Source organism: Cibotium barometz, chromosome 14 (assembly GCF_041138505.1).
Source record: "Cibotium barometz isolate CiBa-2024 chromosome 14, ASM4113850v1, whole genome shotgun sequence".
In the NCBI taxonomy this organism is placed as follows: domain Eukaryota; kingdom Viridiplantae; phylum Streptophyta; class Polypodiopsida; order Cyatheales; family Cibotiaceae; genus Cibotium; species Cibotium barometz.
The window spans coordinates 22,009,394-22,022,854 of NC_141059.1; the positions used below are offsets into that span (position 1 = coordinate 22,009,394).

The 13,461-nt window shown below is 41.2% G+C and overlaps 1 pseudogene; it reads left to right on the forward strand.

Moving 5' to 3' along the window:
• Nucleotides 1-951: 951 nt before the first annotated feature.
• On the forward strand, nt 952-4,485 carry LOC147631805 (uncharacterized; annotated as a pseudogene).
• The last annotated feature ends 8,976 nt before the right edge of the window (nt 4,486-13,461 follow it).

Below are 13,461 nucleotides of genomic sequence, written 5' to 3' on the forward strand. Positions count from 1 at the left end.
ATGTTGAGAAGTAAGCTAGGCCTAGTAGATGGAAAGGAGCTAGGGAGTGGGGATCAGAACTTGGGCACACCTATTTCAGCTTACAGTATACTAAGTCTTCTTCCATGTTGGATAGAGTCTTCTTCTGTCAACAAGCTGCTTAGGTGCTTCATACTATTTACATAAAAGTAAATCCCTACTCAGCACTGTCTAGTCACATGCCACTAAATTGGGGATGACATGTGGTCGAATGGGGGAAGAAGAACTGAGACAGTTCCAGAATTGGAAACTGAGAGTTAATAACTTATTATTGAAGGATGATCTATTTGTAACCCTCATTGAGTAGGCAATTAGAAGGTTGAGATGCACATAGTATATTAATATAACCATGCTTAGTTTTTTTGTGTGTTTTATTCATAAGTTCTATTGTTTCTGTTCTTTGTAAGTTATTTGTTTAAACTATAATACTATATACCATCATGTAAATTATTTTTCTAGATTTTAAGCTATTTGCTCGTTTTACATCATAGTGTTATTGATCATACCTCTTTTGATCGGATATTAATGTTGATTCAAAAATTAGTTTTTGGGATTTATCTTAAATAAAGTTAAAATATTAAAAAAGATTATTTTTGGGATTTACCTTCATAAAGTTACAATATTAAAAAGTTAATTAATTTAAGTGTAAAAAGAGTGATTTTGACTTTGATTTTTTTTATAAATGTTTGTTAGTCAGTTAAATCATGTCAAATAGTTGTTAGTCAATTAAATCATGTTAAAATTCAAAATGTTCTTTTTTTTTATAGTAATGGCGCATAAGCAATCAACTTTATTAGCGTTGCCTGGCTTCATACGTTCGTTGTATCCAAAAAGAAGGCTAGAAAGCAAAGAGATTCGAGTTTGCATGATTCTGAAGGTGTCTCTAATAACACCCAAGAGTGTGATGTAGAGAGAATTAAAAATGCTTGCAATATGTGGAATGATGCACCTTTGGATTGGGCGCATTTTGATGCTGAACGTGGTCGAATATTTTGCACTATATATGAAAAAATGAGAAAATATAGAAGTGAATTTGGCACATGTGGATCAGTGAATATACAGTTAAGTGCAATTAGAGTGCATGCCTCTTCACACTAGCATAAATGGGCTGCTTACTCTGCCAACTATGGCAAAAATGCTTTGAAAGAAGGAATAAAGCGACAACAAGGTGATGTGGACTTGGGAGTTTTGAATTTGTTTCGATATGCCTACTACATTGCCAAGGAGGATCTTGCTTTTAACAAGTTTTCAAACCTTGTTGAACTAATGTCTATGTGTGGTGTGCAAGCTCTTCCCAAAGAGCTTTATCAAAATAATAAGGCTGCATCCTTGTTTGCCTCATTCATCAGAGTAAATCGATATGCCAGTCTGTCTCATCCAAAAAGTGAAGGCTTCTCCTTTCTTTGGTCTCATGGTTGATGAATCGACATATATTTCTGTTATGGAGCATCTTATAGTGTATGCAAGCTACATGCACGATAATGACATGCAAACTTCTTTTTTGGGTTTGCTTGAGGTCATGGATCGTTCAGCAAAGGGATTAGAAACTGCCTTGGTTGGATTGTTAGATGAATATGGTCTTGATTGGTCAAAACTAGTGAGTTTTGGTTCACATGGAGCATCAGTAATGACAGGTGTAACTAATGGTCTTGCTGCCTTGATGGAAAAGAGCTTTCATGAAGACTACCATCCATTGTGTTGCTCATAGAACAAATTTGTGCGTGTCTGATGCATTCAAAAACTCACAGCATGCTATTTTTATGGATACAACCTTAAATGAGATTGCTGCTTTGTTCAAGAAGAGCTCTAAACGTTCACCAAGGTTAGCTCAATTGCAAGAAGAATTGGATTGTCCACACCTTAAGATGGAGAAAATCCATAAACTAAGGTGGTTAAGTCGGCATAAAGTTCTTGTAAAAGTATGTGAAGTACTTGAGCCACTTCTCCTATGCCTAAAAGAGGAGAATGAAAGATTGTATAGGATAGTTGCCAACTTTAAGTTTATATACATGTTGCATTTCTTGGCAGATGTGTTAGATCACTTGGCTAATTTGTCACTAGTGTTTCAGAAAAGTTTTGTGGATATGACAAGCATACCATGCTTGATATCTTCTACTATTGCCTTTTTAGATGTGGAGTTTTCAACTGGTCCATGCTATATAGATATGAATTTGCAAGGTCATGATGGTTATGGATTTCCATCCATTCCTGAATCTGGTTGCCAACATGGTTGGTTGTGGACAATCCGTAAGGCAATTAAAGGTGATATGTATTATGGGGTAAGGATTGAGAGATGTGCTGTGGAAGTGACTTGGCTGCAGCTCTTGATTTTCAAATGGAATTTTGCAATGAAGTTAAGAGTCACTTGAATACTAGATTTGTTGATTCTTCTATAATGAAAAATTTTAGTATTCTTGCTCCTCTTGGATTTCCGTCATCCAAAGAGTTGAAAAACTATGGTGCTGTTGAGTGGTTTTGCATTATGGATATGGTGTCACGTTGGAAGATGGTACACATATTAATGCAATGTTAGATGAGAGATGGTTAAGAAAAGAGTTTCATGTGTTTTTCCATCCATTCCTGAATTTGGTTGCCAACATGGTTGGTTGTGGACAATACATAAGGAAATTAAAGGTGATATGTATTATGGGGTAAGGATTGAGAGATGTGCTGTGGAAGTGACTTGGCTGCAGCTCTTGATTTTCAAATGGAATTTTGCAATGAAGTTAAGAGTCACTTGAATACTAGATTTGTTGATTCTTCTATAATGAAAAATTTTAGTATTCTTGCTCCTCTTGGATTTTCGTCATCCAAATAGTTGAAAAACTACATTGGTGCTGTTGAGTCGGATGCCTTGGTTTTGCATTATGGATATGGTGTCACGTTGGAAGATGGTACACATATTAATGCAATGTTAGATGAGAGATGGTTAAGAAAAGAGTTTCATGTGTTCAAAATTCAAGGTTCATCAGATTGGAAAGGAAAGTCACTCAAGGACACTTGGTGCTTGATTGGAAGAAATGATGTGTGGTGTCAAAAGTATCCTACAATGTTATCTCTAGCTCAAATTATAATGTTGCAATGCAGTAGTACTACAGTGTGTGAAAGAGGTTTTAGTGTGCAGAACATTATCAAAAGTAAGTTGAGGAACTGATTGGAAACGAAGAGCATGGATATACTGATGCGCATTTCTATTGAAGGACTGTCACTTATGTCCTTTGATTTTACAGATGCTATTGGTTTATAGAGAGCTGGAACAAAGACCTCAAGATATGTTTATTCACATGTGTCTTGGGATATTTGATTGATTCAAAGTACTTCAAAAATGTTATGTATTTGTTTTTATTGAAGTGATTGCCAAACTTGATTGTATCAAATTGACTATGTAATGTTCTAATGCTTTAGTAAATATCAAGATGGATACTATGATTTTTTTTTACATCACTGTGCGATTTTTAATTTGTTAATATTAAGTTTAGTTTTAGATGTGAAGAGGTTTTGTGCTCTTGTATCATTGAAGTCAAAGGTTTTTTCTTGAGAATATTAAAATTTGTAATTTTAAACTCTTGAAAATCGAAATTTTTTTTTTTGCAAGTGTAAAGTTAGAGGGTTCTTTGGTGCAAATCAAATTTGGGTGGAGTCACGACGTAAATATTTCTCAAAAAATTGATTGGAAATTTCGGGCCTCGGAAAGGTCAAGGGTTACTCAGTCAAGTCGTTGCGTTGCGCTAGATTTTGAAAATTTAAGATTCTGGAGATTGGGAAATTTGTTTTTTTTCTTCGGACCACGGTTTGCTCTCCTTCTCACGCGGTTTCCTCGCTCTTCGTGACTTCTCTTCTTCTTCCAAAAGGAAGGAAACTCAAGCGCAGTTCTCTGCAGGCATCATGGACGCCTCCATTTCTTCTTCTCCTTTCAGCAGCCACCCAAGCTCCATGATCACCCGTGATCAGCACGTGAAGCTCCGTGATGGCTACGATCTTATGCACAAGACCATCCTCAAGAGCATGAACGCCTACGCTGTAGTACTCTCTCTTCTCTTGTCATCCTCTTATGTAGGCTTCTCACAGTTCCCAAACCCACTAATTGACAACAACAACACTCAGAGCAACTCTTCGATTTGGCAAAAGCTCTTCGTCTACTTCAATGGAGTCGCCTTCTTCTCGTCAGTGACAGGCCTGCTCTTCTTTGCGAGCAGCAGCTTGTCGCCATTGCTAGGGTTGGAAACGAGAATGAAGTGGTTGAGAATCATGATCCTCCCTACCAAGGTAAGCTGTCTTCTTTTCCATCTCAGTAACTTATTGTCTATCTTTTCCATGACCCACTGCCAAATTTGGTTTTTGCCGCGGGACCACTCGTCGAAAATTTAAAGAAAGGGACTCGAAGGGTGGAGTCATGACAAGAGAGTAATGGAAAGGGAACCTTAAATATTTCAGGTCAAGGGTTACTCAGTCAAGTCGTTGCGTTGAAGTTAATGCGCTAGATTTTGAAAATTTAAGATTCTGGAGATTGGGAAATTTGTTTTTTTTTCTTCGGACCAAGGGTTCGACACGGTTTGCTCTCCTTCTCACGCGGTTTCCTCGCTCTTCGTGACTTCTCTTCTTCTTCCAAAAGGAAGGAAACTCAAGCGCAGTTCTCTGCAGGCATCATGGACGCCTCCATTTCTTCTTCTCCTTTCAGCAGCCACCCAAGCTCCATGATCACCCGTGATCAGCACGTGAAGCTCCGTGATGGCTACGATCTTATGCACAAGACCATCCTCAAGAGCATGAACGCCTACGCTGTAGTACTCTCTCTTCTCTTGTCATCCTCTTATGCAGGCTTCTCACAGTTCCCAAACCCACTAATTGACAACAACAACACTCAGAGCAACTCTTCGATTTGGCAAAAGCTCTTCGTCTACTTCAATGGAGTCGCCTTCTTCTCGTCAGTGAGAGTGCTTTCCTCCTATCATCCTCTGAGCTGCATCTCTTGTCAAGATATTGAACAAATGCATGGACATTCTCATGTCCATCACACCATGAAAATACCAAACATTTTCTCATGTCCATCACACCATGAAAATACCAAACATTTTCCATGCTCACTAAGGCTTGAGTCAACAAACCTGAGATGGACTGCCTAAATTAGAGCTTTGTTGCTCCTCAGTGTGGGGGCACCAAAACCATGTGTGGTGGCTGGGTGATGGCCATAAAAAGGGAATGTAAGAGGAACAAAAAGAGAATGTGAGAGGAACAAAACTAGGGGGCTCTCAAATCCCAGCTCCAAGGCACCAATCAGCTAAACTCCTGTCCTCTACCCTCCATCTGACTACTTTGAACACCTCTACACCCTCCCAACCTCCCTATCTGGTCCAATTGCCTCCTCAAATTGTCCTCCTTGGTCAGCACTGACCTCCAAAACCTACGATAATCCACCTAAGAGCCTCTCCTGACATTCAGCTAACCAAAATCACTCTCAGTTGACATAGACCTCTACTTAGATTTTGTCTCCAAAACTCTTCACTTATTCCTAGTTAGAAACTTGTCCTCCAAGATCCTTGTCTCCAAAACTCTTCACTTATTCCTAGTTAGAAACTTGTCTCCAAAACTCTTCACTTATTCCTAGTTAGAAACTTGTCCTCCAGGATCCTCTCTTATCCTCCAATGTCAGCTAACCTCTCTGTCCCACCTCCAGGAACTCCCTGATCACTTAGCCGCGACCTCCCTTTGACCCTATTCTGACTAAACATGTCTAAGTTCCACTTCAACATTCTGACCCAGAACTGACTAACTCAGAAGCAACAGATAGAAACTTCCTCTAATGTGTCCTCTGGCACCTGCAAGCCCTCAGGCACCTCTAAACTTGCATAGGGATATCACACTACAAACTCTCTACTGACTACAATTGATCCACATCTTCAACATTCTGACCCCCCAGAACTGACTAACTCAGAAGCAACTGAGATAGAAACTTCCTCTAATGTGTCCTCTGGCACCTGCAAACCCTCAGGCACCTCTAAACTTGCATAGGGATATCACACTACAAACCCTCTGTGCTGACTACAATTGATCCACAGCTGCCTCCGATTACAGTGTCCTCTCAAGGACAACTAGACCGACTCAGCTGATGCAGGTTCTCTCTCCTCTACGTCTGTTGAGACCTCAAGGACAACTAGACCGACTCAGCTGATGTAGGTTCTCTCTCCTCTACGTCTGTTGAGACCTCAAGACATTTTGAACACTCAAACCATACTAGTATGCATCATAAAAGACATGCAACTATGCCTGACAACAGCTGACTCTCCCACTTGCCATAGAAATCATCCAGACTGCAATCCCTTCTAACAGCTGTCTGCTTCTGCTGATAGTCCAGATTTTCAGACCTAAGTCAAAAACTCTTCCCTCAAGCTCAGGTAAGACATAGCTAACCCTCTAATCTCTCAGTTGATGATGCCTGACACTCAGATGTTGACCATGACTAACTCCGAACCTTTTCTCGTCTAATTCTAACAACAATTTTGTCTCAGAAAAAAAACTCCCAATCATCAGAATGACACCCTCATGGGTTCCATAGACTCAATCAAAACAACTCAAGTAAGACACTGTGGCACAAAATCTCAGCAATTCACAAAGATCGATGGTTCCATGCACTCTATCTTCATTAAAACAAAACACATAGTCTCAACATCCCTGAGACTGAGGATTTCAAGGAAAAAGAAGGAAACAAAGAAAACTATCAGGGGTTCTCCACCGATAGACCTTAGCAAGGACTCTTCATCACAGCAACATCTTCATTCACCACAAACGAGCATTTAACTGACTGACAATATGTACATATGAGTAGTTCTGGTCAGCGAGACGACCAAGTCTCTAATGAAGGCACTGCATAGAGACCTCCGGGGGCTCACCACCTAGCAAGTCCTCTCCGTCTTCAACTTTCCCACGCTCTGGCTCAAACAAACCTTCTCCTACCACTATTTCCTTCTATTTGCAAATCTTCCACAACTGCAGAAACTCCAGCTTGCAGTCTTCAGCAAAATCAAATCAACCTATAGGAGCCCACCCTACTACAGATTTTGTTCTCCCCTCACTCTTGTGGTAACATGAACCACTGGTCTTGGAGAGTCCCTTCAAATGAACAACATTCTCCTTCTTGAACCCCGTCGGCACTTTTCCTTCTTCCAGAAGATTACGTCGCATGGCTTCCCTGTGTCGCCCATATGCTTTCTATTTTGATTTAGCACACCTATGCTTATCCTCCTTGTCTTTCACCACTTGGGATCCTTTGTATACCAGCTTATGTACATTCTATCCACATCTATACATCATGCTTAGGAGGTGCTCGTTTTTCTCCTCACTGCATTCTTAGGTAGTTGTAGCCTTATAATAATCTCGACTTTTGCTAGATCCACTACCAGTCCTTCTACAGACACTATGTGCCCCAATAGAGATCCGCTCGTGATAGCAAAGGCGTACTTAGCTGGATTGAGGCTTAATCTAGCTATTGTGCACTTCTCTAGACATATCATCAGGTGCTTTATGTGGTCTTCTTTCTTTCCAAACACACTGAAATCATCCACGAAGGCCCTCATGAAGGTTGTTAAATATTCGTAGAATATTTCTTGAACCATCCTTTGGAACGTGGCTGGAGCATTCTTCAACCCAAAGGTCATCACATCGAAGGAAAAAGCCCCCCATTCTGTCACAAAGGTTGTTTTCTCCTTATCCTCTAGATCCATGCGCACCTGGTTGTAGCACTAAACCCATCTTGAAATGAGTATGTCTCATGTCCTACTACAACATCCAGAAATGAGTATGTCTCATGTCCTACTACAACATCCAGTAGAGAATCTATGAATGGTAGAGGAAACAGAAGTCTATATAGACTCTAAGCTTCCTATTCTTCTTCGAGACAACGACTATGGGTGATAGCCATTCTACTCGGTCAACTGGATAGATGAACCCCACTCTCAACAGTTTATCTATCTCCTCTTTGACATGCTTGGTGTAGTTAGGGTTCATTCTCTATACCTACTCTACCTTATAGGAGTTGCATCCTCCTTTAGCTTGATCTTATGCTGATAAAAGCTCGAATCAATTCCTTTCATGTTAGAGTAGTGCAAACACATCCTTGTAGGATCTCAACAGCTCCATGAGTTTTCCTATGAATTCATGATTCAGTTTTGCGCTATTCTAGGATCTTGATCGTATCCTAGGGTTTACTTCCTCGAGTTCATCTTCCTGGACCTTGATATTATGCCTCTTCAGTTGGTCTTCTTCTTGCTTAAGAGCAACCATGGCCTTTTCCTGCTCGGCCTATATTTTTGCTTTCCGGTCCTGAGTGTCTTCCTCATCTTCCTTTGTACTTTCTTCATTCATCAACACTTCAGGATAAGCGATCAGGACTTCTAGATCGTATCTCTATACAACACTTCAGGATAAGAGATCAGGACTTCTAGATCGTATGTCTATACAATTCGCTCAATGTCCACTTCGAAGGGTGATAGTAGGTCTAGATTTTCTCTCAAGATCTACTCTTCCTCGACATCTTCCTCCCCTTCCAAGTAATTTAGGCCTTCTATATGCAACTATTGGCTAACTAGATTTAACTTGTCTTTCCCTACAACCGAGATGCATACCTTCTTTTTTCCTCTCTGGATTGTAATCTTATCCGTCCGTATCCCAGTTGTGCTTGATTCTTCCATTTCTGAGCCACAGTCTTCCCAACAGCATGGGATATGCACCTGCTATCTCAGTCATCTTTAGTACTATGAACAACAGCATGGGATATGCACCTGCTATCTCCGTATCCCAGTTGTGCTTGACAGTCTTCCCAACAGCATGGGATATGCACCTGCTATCTCCGTATCCCAGTTGTGCTTGATTCTTCCATTTCTGAGCCACAGTCTTCCCAACAGCATGGGATATGCACCTGCTATCTCAGTCATCTTTAGTACTATGAACATGGCAGTAAACATGCATCCTACCATCTCAATTTGTTCTCCCCTGAGGATTCCAACTGGTTGAACTCTTCTAATCAACCATCTGCTGGATCTAGAATGGAGACGGCTACATATCTGCAATTCCTAGCTTCTTGGCCAGGCTATCTGATATTAAATTTACTCTTGATCCTCCATCCAAGATGACCCTTGACACTGTCTCCCCGTTGATTTTTATTGTCACCTCCGGAATGGTTGTGTCATAGTCCTAGACTGTTTCCACATTCCTACACTCTGCTGGCTAGATTCTCCATTTTCTACACGGGCATCTACGCCAATCTTTCACTTGGCACTATGGCCTAGAGAGTAGCATTTGCTTGTAGTTAGGCATCAGATTCAACATTTGATCCAATGTGATGTTTAGCTTCATCTTGTTGAGATCCTCCCACACGTCATATTCCTCCACGGGGTTACTGCTCCTCACCTAGTCGCACTAGACATACCCTGATCTCTGTACTCTTTTCCTTCTTCCTCCTTTGCTTCTCTTTCTTTTTCCGGACCTTCCTTTGTCAATTTTCCTATCTGGACGTGCTCTGGACTTCTTTCCATTTCCTTTTGCAGGACACTTCTACTCCTTTGGGCTGTAATGGGCTCCAATTGGCAGTTCAACATCCTGCCTTCAATTGTCTGATCATTGTATAGCGGCTTCTTGCGTACTATAATTTCTTCCCGCGGGACCTGTTGCCTAACACTACCACCACTCTCGGATTCCTTTTCGAGTGTTGTAAAAACACTTGTCAGTGATGTGGTTTCTCTTTCTATAGATAGCACATGGCTGCTACATGCTTTTCATATGACACTGTTCCTATCTTTTGCGGCATCAATGCCAACCCTCCAAGCACATCTTTGGATGGGGGGACCATGGCAACCTTGGCCCATGGAATGACCCACCGCCCACACTGCTGGAGAAGCCTCACCCCTTGTAGGTACCTCCCTCGAGCTTCTATGCCTATACCCTCTTTTTTTTAATCCAATTCACCACCAACAGTATCTCACTCTGGTCGATGTATTCACCAAGAAAAAGCCCATTTGGGAATAGTACCTTGTCGTGCCAAGGCACCCTGGTCCTCCATCTACCCATGGGGTCCTGGCACTAATTCCACCACATAGTGCGGACTGTTTCCACTAACTACCTCAAGTTGAAGGGTCCACACCACTTCCACAACCAACGGAGGCCCAATATGAAGCACCTCTACATCACTTCTCACTTCCCATGCCACCCTCAACATGCTACCTGCCATCATCAAGGATACCCAAAGCTGCCTATCACCCTACCCTATCATCTAGCTATGCATCGATCCCAAACTAACTACTTAATTTTGACTGCCAACTCCATTGGGAATCTTTGATCCTCCACAGCATCTAGTTCTTTAAAACAAAATAGCTTCACCACCACCTACTTGGGCCATACCCCTTCCTGATGGTGAGACCGTATTCTTGCATCATAATAACCACTTCGTTGTTTAACATGGTTTCACCCATTTGAGCTACCTTGCCATCTTACCTGCACGAAGTGTGAAAATTAGTCACTTGTATATAAATCATTTTCGGATAATCAAGACACAATCATTTCCTTACAATAGTTTACTTGTGAGCTTTCCTTCTTCCCTCTTCTTACTTGCTTATATGCTTTTGCATCGTGCTTGCTATGCATGCTAAATAGGTTTGATTTTATAGGTTTTCTTCTTGCATTAGCTTCCTCTTCTTCCCCGAAATTTTGTGAGAGAGAACTATTGCGAAGACAAATCTCTTCTTGCCTCCATCTACACATTGAGAGCTCTCCCTTCACCCCTTTGGCAAGGAGTATTTGGGAATGACAACAAAGTGAGGACGTGACAGACAAGCTAGCAGAGATTATAGTTCTCAAGCAAGACCCAATGACACATGCTTCAGCAAGGCTAAGGTAATCTCTTGACCTAAACAATCAATAGCAAAGAATGGATGTCAGAGAGTCTAAGTATTGGTATATATTTCCCTGATGCTCAAAATAGGGTTCAAGGTAAAGAGTCAGTTATATTGTATACAAGCATATCTATTTTACATTCGTATAAGTCATAGAACTTCATTAGAATGAAAACATGTTTGTACATTATAGTTATCAATACGAATAAATAATAAGAGAGAAGCTCAACAAACCTATCCTTATGGATATTTTGGATTAATGGTTATCCTTGATGGATATTTTGGATTGATCATTAATCCATCTTATATAGCAAGGTATAGGGAAACTATTATCCTAGGGATATTTGTACATGGATATTATAAGCTAGTTAGTCATCACATCAGTGCATCTAGTGTAGCAAGATTAGAATTTTGCAATTTGCATTGAGAGAGAGAGAGAGAGTGTGTGTGTGTGTGTGTGTGCGTACTTTGAAAATTATCTTTGTGTGTGTGTGTGTGTGTGTGTGTACATACATACATACATACATACATACATACATACATACATACATACATATATATATATATATATATATATATATATATATATATAAAAGAAGCCAACGATGAAGTCTTTTTTAAATTGTTAGCATGCAAGAGAGGAGTGAAATCTCTATGATTATTAGAGGGGAGAGGCATGAAAGTATTAGACGGAAAAGGCCTTTGTGGGGGTATTCACAACGTCTAGTTAACTGCTGCTGCTATGAGAACCAAAAATTGGGCATATAAAGTCACCTAGGAGAATGCCTCAATCTGAGACAATGACTTTTCTTTTTCTGCCTGTAGCTCTCATAGCTATCGAAGGTTTTGCTCCAAAATCTAAGAGGAAAAGAGATGGAAATACCCTTACCCGTGTATCACTTCCTAGCATGCCTTGTTCTTTCCTCTTGCTTGCCTCCTTAGCTCTCAAACAAACCGGAGCTCTGATACCATAAAGAAAATGCGGGGGGGAGAGAGGACGACATTGAGTTCCTTGTTGCAAGCAAACACACGCAAGAAAGTGTAAAAAGAGATAGATAGTTGAATTTTATTCTATCTTCTTCTCTTCTCTATAACCATTAACATAAAGAGATAAGAGTGCATACTATAAGGGAAAGTACTCTCCTACTATAACATTCAATGGTCCATAGCGTGAACCAACTATATGAGTTGGCGCTATAACTATGCCATAACTCTAGTACTCCAAAGTGGCTATCACACAGCTTATCGTTCAATCGACCATAATCTCACCAACTATGCTAGGTGCCATAAGTACGGAAGCTATTACCCAGGCGGGTCATCAATGTCTACAGTACTCATTGAGCTCGATATCTCAATAAAAGAGAACCATACACACTTTTGTGGCACTATCAAGCAACCCAAGGTATCAAAAATATCACCATGACCCTACAACACCTATGTACACCATGTTGCTAAGCCGATGCACTCTCTGCCCCTTGCCTGTTGTGCGTGTACGATAAGTGCAAACCCTAACTCACATGTACATATGTAACATAACCCTCCCCACTCAAGTGTCATTGGGAATGATAAAAAACACAAAAATCCAAAAATATATTTTTTTTAAATAAAAAACAATACAACTTAAAACTGCATATTGACACCCTTGTGCACACACATGTGCACGTGTTGACATGGCACTTTGAGTCGATTTGGTGATGTCAAAAGTTCAGTCGCCTAATTGTTGTTCTAAAGTCGGATCGATATGGGTCGAATTGTGAACGATTTGAGGCATCTAGCGATTTGTGTAAAGTCGTATCGACGATTCGAAGACAACAAGTCACGATGTTAGATTGATGAGGTTGGATCACGATCGAGATTGAGGTTGAATCACCTGAAAAGCTGCATTGTCAGATCGCCGCCACGATCCAAGATCAATGATTAAGGAGGTTGCATAGTCTAGAAAGTAGAATCACCCACAAGTTGGATCATCGGTGACGATCAAATATGTTGAATCCTCAAGGCAATGTGATCATACAATTGGGTTTCTTTGATCACAATTTAAGATGACATGGCACCTCGATCGCTTGGATACCCTAGCCTCATGCTTGGGGAAAGAGAACCCTAGCCTCATGTCTGGACAGAGAGAAAAGAAAGATAACCCCTGCCTCATGCTTGGAAAAGAGAGAGAACCCATAGCCTCATGCCGTGCCATGCGCCTCACGTATGGTCGCCCTGCTCCAGTGCCCATCGGCATGGTCGTCGACCTGCGTGGAGAGAGAGTCAATGGAGAGAAAGGAGTGGTCATCAACCTCGGGCTTCTCTTGCCGTTGGGGCCGCTGCAAAGGTTGCCGGAGTTGGGTGGGAGTGGTGATCTCAACACTCTGTGCAGATAGAGAGAGATCTGGCCCCGACGAGCGCAAAGGGAGAGTTGACCCCCCCAGTGGAGAGGGTGGAGTGATCGCCATCGCCATCTATGCGTTTGGGTGTTGGAGGTCGCTCTGCTGCGAACGAAGGGAGCTTTATGGGGGCCGATCTTCTGCCTAGTGCTGCGAGAGCCTCGACAGTGCTCCTTGGAGCATATCTA